The sequence below is a fragment of the Haliaeetus albicilla genome, chromosome 9, assembly GCF_947461875.1.
Source record: "Haliaeetus albicilla chromosome 9, bHalAlb1.1, whole genome shotgun sequence".
NCBI classification, from domain to species: domain Eukaryota; kingdom Metazoa; phylum Chordata; class Aves; order Accipitriformes; family Accipitridae; genus Haliaeetus; species Haliaeetus albicilla.
The window spans coordinates 14,011,618-14,020,851 of NC_091491.1; the positions used below are offsets into that span (position 1 = coordinate 14,011,618).

At 45.4% G+C, this 9,234-nt stretch overlaps 1 protein-coding gene across 1 annotated transcript in view; it reads right to left on the reverse strand.

The window, feature by feature from the left end:
• Positions 1-9,159, reverse strand: part of HDLBP (high density lipoprotein binding protein) — a 42,183-nt gene extending 33,024 nt beyond the window's left edge. Inside the window, exon 1 of the mRNA XM_069791683.1 lies at positions 9,011-9,159. The gene's annotated coding sequence lies outside the window, so the exon portion shown is untranslated. The remainder of the gene's footprint in view (positions 1-9,010) is intronic.
• Between the last annotated feature and the right edge of the window lie 75 nt (positions 9,160-9,234).

Sequence of the window (9,234 nt, forward strand, 5' to 3'; positions counted from 1 at the left end):
GCTCTCTGTTCAACCTGCACTGCAGAAGAAAAAAAAAAAATCTTCCACGAATAATTAGCTGAGAGCTACTTCCCAAAGCCTGCTAATATCACAGTTACCCAAGAAGAGAGGATTGCAGAGATACTGCACAACAAAGCACATGCTATTTCCTTTCTGTTCTTCAAAAGGAAACTTTCACTTCACCCTCCTTTGGCTACAGGGTTGGAGCTCTTTTGTTTACCTTTTCAGTGTCTCTTGTTCCCTCTCCCTTGGCAACTGCAATATAAAATGAACACGTGGCAATTTTTTTTTTTTTTTTTAAAGAGATGTTGCCAGAAGCTGTCATGCACTACACATCACACAGCTTGGAAAGGCAAGGGACTTGCAAGCCCTACACTTGCCTTTTTTCACATTAAGTGTCATATATTCAGAAAATTCAAAGCTGACCGTGTCCCTCAGCTTGAATGTATCACCATGCTCCCTAAGACCCTCCTAGAGGTACTCTTAGGCTGATGTTTTGCAGGGCAGGATTTAAGGACCTGCTTACAGCAGTTTATAAAGATGACAACCACTTCTTTTCAGAGAGACTCAGTTAGGTAAATATATACAGCAAATGAAGAAAAAAAAATTAGGTGGCAAACTAAATGAGATGTCCCAACTGACATTTTTCAGGGGGGCAGGGGGACAATTTGCAACTTAAGCATGGAAACTGTAAACAGAAATTTATTTTTGTCTGTTTCATTTTTTAAAAATCTTGCTTAGCTACTTTGATTCTAGGTATTGTACAGAAAAACCTAAGCAAGGTTGTTCATGGCTCCTTGAAAGATTTTAAAGATTCCTCAGTTACTAATGTTTATTGGATAACAAAGACTTAAGAGAATGCCAGAGCTCCATTTTTATAAACTTTCTATATGCTCTGGTATGTTTTCCTCCCAAGTTCCAGTTCCCCAAGTCACATGGCTTCACAAGACTCTCCAATTCTGTAAATTTTTTTACTTCACTTCTATCTTTCAGTTACAATAAGTACTTTGAAAATATGATCCAGAAAAGTTCGCATTATTGTGACAAAAACCTCAAAAGAATAAAATAATTAAACTTGCAGGGAAGCTTTGTTTGGAGAGGGAAGAAGCTATTTAAAATTGAAAAAGAAAATCTTCAGTTTGGCAACAATTCCTTTGAAAAATCATTAAAGTAAATAACTGATTCCAACTGCCACTTTTTAAAAGTGATGATAGGACCCTCGCTATTTAAGCACAGCCTTCCCTTTGTCCTATTCATAGCACATGCAACAGGGGCTCAACATATCCACAGACAAGCACTAATTCCTAATCTCTACTAGGCCAAGCAAAAGGCTCTTCATGTGTTAGACAGAATTACATCACGGTGATCTAAACTGACAGTGAAAAAACCAGACAGTCTTCTCTTCCAAATCTGCAAGGCCACTCTAAGCCTGCTATGAAAGAAGAGAGAGAGAGATAGTGAGAACTCAGAGTAAAAGTATTTCCACTAATTGTTACAAATAATATTATTTTATGCTTAAAACCTCTTTTCATAACTGAATCATTTCCAGTTCCACCCCGCTCATCTTCGGGCTGAACTAGAAGGGTACATGTGCCATTTTAGGTACAAATTTTTTTGCTTTGATACCTCACACTGTACAGTCCTCCACCCACACATTGTTATTGTCTTTTGGATTAACAGAATAGTGCCCTGAGCAATACAAGTTTTCAAATAAAAAAGAGGAGCTACCATTTCTTAAATTTCCAAGAACTCCTAAACTCCTCTAAATATTCGCTGCTTGCTCTCATTTTTACCCACAACTCTGCTGCAATCAACAGAGCCATCAACTCAGTATTTTAATTTCATGAAATTATTTATAAGAGCAGGTGTAGAACTTTAAAGTTTCCTCAATGCTACTTAACCAGCTCTACTTTTAAGCAAGAGTCACAGATCTACCACTTGCTATTCTCCAGAGATTTCAAGGGTCCTTGTAAGACCATGTGCCTAAATCCCAGCAGGCTATACCAATGGCTGAAGTATTCATTTTGAAAACAAAAGCATATGCAGTAACAGGCCAGCCATAACATATTCCCATCCGTACTCTCACCCTGCCTGCTCTGTGAGTTGTTCTCAGCTTTCAACTGCTCCAACACGGGTTTACGTTCAGCTTTATCACTTGAGCAGAGATAACAGCAAACTTACTTTCTACTGTGCAATGGAAATGGTCAGGGCCTGGTTTGCAAAGAGCAGAGCCCCGCTCCCCTCTCCAGGAAGGGCAGGGGCGGTCAGACAGCCAACACCGTCTCCAGTGCCCCCTGGGGAGACACAAACGCCCCCAGCTCCTCACCCAAGGTTGCAGCTGGGGCACGCAGCAAGCCCAGTTTGATCGCTCCTGGCCTCTTGCCCCGCTGGAGCTTTCTCTGGCTTTGCCTCTGCCCCTGCCAGTGGGGAAATCTTCCTTGCTTCAACTCTGGCCCTTACACTCTTCCTTTTTCCTAACTCAACCCATGTACTCGTCCCATGCCTGAGGTCCCTGTTCCTGCCACACAGCCTGGCCTAGGCTTTGTTTGCCACTCATCTTTGGCAAATATCCAGTTTATTCTGTGAAATATCCAGTTTAATTCTCAGTGCCAGAAACGCAGGGATAGACAGAAACACCATACCGGAAACAACAGGAAGAGAAACAGCAAGTGGTACTACCGCAGCTGGCATCACCCAAGTTGAGCAACAGCCATCAAGGTGTTCAGTGTTCCTCTAAAAAAAGGCCTTTGCTGATTTTTCAGACAACCCACTGCAAAAACCTTTTACATACCAGTCAACCAGATCTAGCAGGGGTGGGGGAAAAGGGACAGGGGAGCGATGCCCACGCTACGTGCCAATATCCTAAACCAAGCATTATTCCAGTTATCCAACCCTTGCTAGGGTTGGATATGCTAGAGATTAGCTTTATGAAAGCTAGCCATACCAGCCTTATGATATTTATTATGAGATATGATACCAGTAACCTTCCTTTAAAACCAGGGTCCTGATATGCACCTTATCACCTGGCCCGTGTACAGGTCAGACAGCACTTTTATGGGCTTTGACAGAGACCCCAACAAGTAATTACCAGCTTACTAACAGAGAGAAAAGGCTGGGTCCTGCCACCTCCAAGCTGAAGAGTAATAGTCAAAACATGGCAGAGTTCCAAGTCTTTCCTCCTTAAAATCCAGTCAGTTGCTGGGATATCTGACTACTAAATGCATAACTACAGCACACGACTATCAATTGTCATGATAACAGCACTTGCTTCCAGAAATTTTCATTCACAGGCACTTCTTGTGCAGGTAAAAGGTATGGTGTACACACAAGTTACATGCATGAATTCTTTTACCAGAATCACCCTGATTTGTGACATATGTTTATATGCAAGTCACCTGTGGAATTCTGTTTGTTGGTTTTGGGTTTTTTGTTTGCTTGGGTGTTTGTTTTCTTTTCTTCCATTAATGCTAACTAAATCCATTGCTTCCAGCCCCAAACTTTTCCCAAATGGTTCCTTCTCATCAGTGAAAAATCTTTAGAAACGACAGAACTGTTGCTGGAAAACAGTTCCAGACACCGTGCTGCTGAGTGTAAGAGAATCTGGTACTACTTCCATTCTGCATCAACAAGTAAATCCATTTTACTTTGCAATTAATAAACAGCATCATTTAAGGGAGGTTGCATGAATATTACTCTGCCATTCAATCCTCTCAAAGGCAAAACTTTTCCTGTGAATCATCATTTCTTGGTGTCTTTAAGCTACTGAACCAATCCCTTCCCTTCTTCCAGGGCTGTTTTTCCATTGAAGTTAAACTCATTATGATTTCCTCTAACCAAGCCTTTTGTGGTCTATCTTTTCTCTCAGGTTTCTCCCTGGTTTTTTTCTGGCCGCTGCTTTGCAAGCGCCTCTTTTGTGACTGTAGCTGGACACAGCTCCTTGCTTCAACCCCTGCTCCTCACAAAAGAGTGACATGCTTCCGTCGCTGCCTCAGCAACACAGCCAGCTCCCACGGTACGGGCAGCTGTGGCCAAGGTCAGCCCTCTGCACCCGTACGGCCGCTGGACTGAGACTGCCCTGCTCCACCTGCCTGCCCCTTTGGCTCCACTCAGGAACCTGCTCCTGGCACTGGGGCCACATGCTGCTCCTGCTGGGGCCAGAGGTTTCTTCCCAAGTCCAACAATTACCAAATGTGTGATTAAAGAGACTTCACTGAGGTAAGAGCATTGCTAGGACCCATAAGCATAATGACAAGTTTTTCTCCCCCCTCTAAATACCACTACCATTTTGTTTTATTTAGAGCAGTAAACGGAAATCCAACCAGCTTGCTTATACACAAACACGTACGTAAATGCACAGCCCCATCTTCTTTGCAGAAGCTACCTATTTAGCCCTTCCCAAAACACAGGAACACACAGACACCAAGCCAAAGTTACAGTACACCGAGATTAAACCAAATGGTTTTTTTGAATCAGCTGAAGTCAAGAAATTAACACTGCAAGGTATAAATGTACCTAAGGTATTTACATGCTAATATATCTAGTAATAATATGCAAAATATTAGTAGATAACTTCAAAGCTTGAAAGACCTACCAGATGCAAGATTCAACAAAATTGAACCAGTCATGAGAGACAAGTGAAGCTGACCAGCAAGTTCAAACACAACTATCTGTATTATATGGTAGCTGCTAGAAAGGATACTTGTATTTCTGTGAGACTGCTGGGAAAATACCAGAGCTCGTGTGGGTAGAAACACCTTTAGATCACCTAAAAGATGGAAAAAGAACCACTTTGGCTTTAACATACATAAGTTTCTTATGACACAAAATAAACCCAGAACACTCATCACAGCCTGACTACCTTTCCTTGTTAGAATTAAAACCTTAAAGACATAAATCTTCTAGCAACCCAAAGTCACATAAAATATTCAAAATAAAGCAGCTTTTCCCCCTGCCTTGGCTAGAGTGTTTCCTCCTGGTTTATTGATACATCTTTTTTCAACCCCACTCCCTGATTCTCTTCCACTGAAGTCACACCATGAGAGCTACGGGGCAACATCAGTTCACAGACAGAAGATGGGGAAAAAGGCCACGAGAATTATTAGGTATGCAGGACTCCTCCATTTATAATAGTAACGTAAATCAAAAGATTTTTAGTACATAAACAGTCTTTTTTTTAAAAATAAAGGACACCTAAATATAAAGCCACATGCTGAATTCTCTCAGGTATAATTCCACATCCAGGATAAACCTGGAAGCCAAAATTATTCTTCTAAAACTAGGAATTTCTAAAATGAAATAGAGCTCTTGAAACAAGCCCTGAACTCAGGATGCCAGACTCCTGCCTGAATTACCAGCCTAACACAAGCACCTGGGGTCCGCAGACCAGCTCTAGGTGTCTCTTGAGCTCCTCCACAATCCCTCCCCTGACAGGCCCTGCTGACCAGGACCCTCCCTTCCACTCCGAACGCAGTCTCACAGCCCATGATAAATACCACAGCCTCCTGGCAACACGGACTCCGCTGGAATAGCTTCTAGACCAAAGCCCCAGAAAAACCAATAAGCAAAACAAAAAGACCACCAGCAAACCCCACCATGCTACACAATACAGCCTAACACACTCTTCTTTCAAGGTTAGAGTAATTAGGAAGAGGAACAGAGGCCTAATCCTGCAGCTGCGTTTTACTTTCCTATCTCTTCTTTATCTGTTTTCATATTTTAATACAAATAACACCTACTTCATTCTTGCACAGACCCATATTGCAAAAGTTTTACAGGCTCTGGGCCTCTCAGTAACATGCTCTTGGACAAGTTAGACTCGTTACATCCTGGGTAAACATGCCTTTCTCAGCCCACTTTAAAAACCCCTGTTGCAACTTCTTTAGGGTGCATGTCTTTGTTAAGATTGTAACAGCATCTCCATAAGGGTAACACTGCAGGGAGGAGGCTATTATTGTGCTTGATCCACGGGGCGCTAAAAGGCTTGTATTTCTTGTTACTGTGTCTTGCCAGGGTATGCTTGGGTGCCTACTCCTGCTAAGGATGAGACTGACTTATCTGCCAGCTTCTCTCTTTCTGGCAGCAAGGAAAGTGCAAAGGCAGTTTCCAGACCCTGTCTTTACTGCTTGTCCGTTTCAAAACACCCATGAGGACACTTGCCAGAGTCTTGCTATTTTGCTTTAAGGCTCATTTTATAAGCTCTGCACAGTATAGGCCTGAGGATTTCCTTCTGTAGAATTCTTGAATACAAACCAAAGTTGAACCATTGTTGAATGACTTTTTTTTTTTAAGGAGAAACAACACTTTCACATAAATCTCATATTCTACAGAAACCGATGCCTCAAATTATCAGATAACCTCCCAGTCATGGTGAATGAACTTTTTCAGCCACATACCCGCATTCAGTTTGAACACTGTAGACCAGTCTCAGTGCCACTGCTGACTACTCTAACCATCTGACTGGTAGTGACCTGGGTGAATTACCTGAATTCTCACAGTAGCACAACCCTAAGTGCATTTGTACCAGCTTAACATGCTTCTATATGCAAAGGGAAGAGTATGTTTTGGGAAAGGCAGTATCAGCTGAAATACTGTAACTGATAAAACACCCCAGTTTTTTTTGAAAAAGCATAAACTGCACAGGCTGGCTTGTCTGGGATGGCTCTCCACTCTGATAACAGCTATGAAATCCAAGGTTACAGATCGCTCTTATAGTAGACCATACTGTCTTCAGGAGCATCTTAATGTAAACTGCAAAAAAGACTAGCTACTTGACTAAGAACAACTGCCCTTATCCTACCAAAAATAAGTGACTATTGTCACCATTATGCTGCAATGATAATGTTATGATTCATTTCCAGATCAAGGGGAAATCTCTTCCCTGATCATCCCAGCCTAGAGAAGCAAGACCAGTGAGAAAGTGGGGAACACAATAACCTTCAATATGTAAGAAGTAATGCCATAATTTTTCACCTTTTCAGGCAGAATTGGGGGAGAGGAGGGAAAGAAGACAACAAGAAATCAGCTTAACTTGCAACAAAGGAGGAGACAGGAGTATGTGTCATGCTATCAGGAGCGAAACACTGGAACAATTTATATAGGACAAACAGCATCTTTCTCAACCACTTCTTAGAAGCCATTTAGAAAACAGTCTTTTGAGAATGATCCAGGTTTACTATGTCTTGCTGTAGTGGCGAAGCTCAGACTAGATCGTCACACTGCCTCTTCTACCCTACATTTACAGGCCTCCAGATATTGTTACCTCCACATCTAGCGAGAGCTTTTCCTGTGCCTGTCATTCTGATCTGTGAAAAACTATACTACTGTGGACTTTTTTGGAAGTAAAAGGTTGGGGGTTTTTTTTGTGGCTTGAGTATGTGGGTGGCCCTGCCTATGATGTGGGTCATGCTGTATGAAAATCCATGTACAAACAGGAAGACTGTTTTTTCCAACAGCTTAAATCTAAACAAACAAAGGGTTGGAGAAACAGAGCTTTAGCAGACACACAGCTATAAATTACATTATTGCTTCCCTTCCTGCCTTGCCTCTGATATATATTCCTCTACCAGAGGAAAGGATATCCAATCCACCTATGAAATGATACATGAAACACCACTTTCCAATCTGGTTTGGGGTGGGGGGAGAAAGCCATTATACTAGCTGTTCAATTGTCTTCTAACTGAAAACAATTGTGTAGCATTCGGATAGCAACAGTAAGAAAAATGGAGACTAAATCATCAGGCAGCAGCTTCACTTGCCTTACTAAACAGAGAACTTGCAATAAAGCAATACAGCATATATCTGTGTGCAGAATTTTCTCTGTCATTACACAACAGCATAGGAAAAGAAATGGCTCCTTCAAACTCCTTGGGACTGAATGTCTCTAATCTTCACTTCCCAGCTGCAGAGTTGTAAATTGGCATTCAAATTCTAGACCAGAGCTGTGAATTCAAGGACCTTGGCTCATCTTATCAGTTATGAGTGAGTTGCTGTCGCTATTACTAACATTCCCAGCACGACCTGCTCTCTTGCTTCTCATCTTCCAGTGGAATGAATTGCTCTTGCCAGTCAGGAATCCTTCCTACTGTTTGGGGAAGGCCAGCAATGGGAAGCACTACTTATCATGTGTCAAGCCACTTCAGCTATAGCCAAGCTGGGCCTGAGAATCATGAACTCCCCACGCTTAACGCTCTTCAGAATCACCCTGTTCTACAAATAACCGGCAATAAAGCCACCCTACAGAAACAGAGAGTAGTCTGGTAAAGAGGCAGAATATCCCCTCTATCACACAGAAGCGCCTGGCTCTACCTGAAGAGCCACAGGTGAGGCAGAAACCCTTCTCCAGAGCAGCCCGTGACCGGAACCTCGGCTTTCGGGCCCACCGGCACTGCGAGAGGGGACTGCTGCACCTCTCCAAGCACTCCGGAGCAGACCGAGCCTGGGGACACAGGACGGGGTCCGCCGCCGTGCCAAAGCGGCGGGCGGGGGAAGCGTGGCGGCCGCACCCGCGCCGTCACGGCTGCGGGCGTCCCCGTCCCCTCAGGGCCGGCCCGGGAACACCCCCGGTTGAGCCGCGGGGCGGAGGGGAAGCGGGGCATGACTCATGTTTTTTTGCCCGCTCCCCGGCCGGCACCGGAGCGTTCCCCGTCGCCGACGCAGCGCGGGGCGGCCGCTGCCAGAGGGACCGGCGGCGGGGGAGGCCGGCGGCGGGGGAGGCCGGCGAAGCGCGCCCCTCCGCACCCCTTCTCGATGGTGGGGGTGGGGGGCGCCCCGGCGGCACGTGGCCCACCCGGCGCCAATCGGGAAGGCCGAGACCATAGAGCAGAGCCGGGCGCCCGCTAGACGTTCCGCCCGCGGAGCCCGTCTCTCTGCTGCCGCCATCTTGTTGGAGGCAGCGGAACGCGGCCGGGCCCGGGCCCGGGCCCGCGCCCTCCTCCCGCTTCCCTGAAGCGCTCCCCACCTCCCGCCGCCCTCCCGCGCGGCCGGCGCCACCGGGCACCGGGACCGGCTTTACCTCTAGTAGGCCCGCAGCGAAGCCTATGCTGGGTACAAGGCCGAGGGGCCGGCCGCCATCTTGGTAAAGAAAAGGGCTGTGCGTGACCTACCAACATACGGGTGGTCCCTCCCCCACGTACCCTTAGCCGGCGGGTTGCTATGGGAATGGGGCGGACGCATGCGCGCCGGCCACGGCGCCGCACCTCCCGGCGCCGCCCCGGGGGCGGGGCCGTCGGGGCGGGG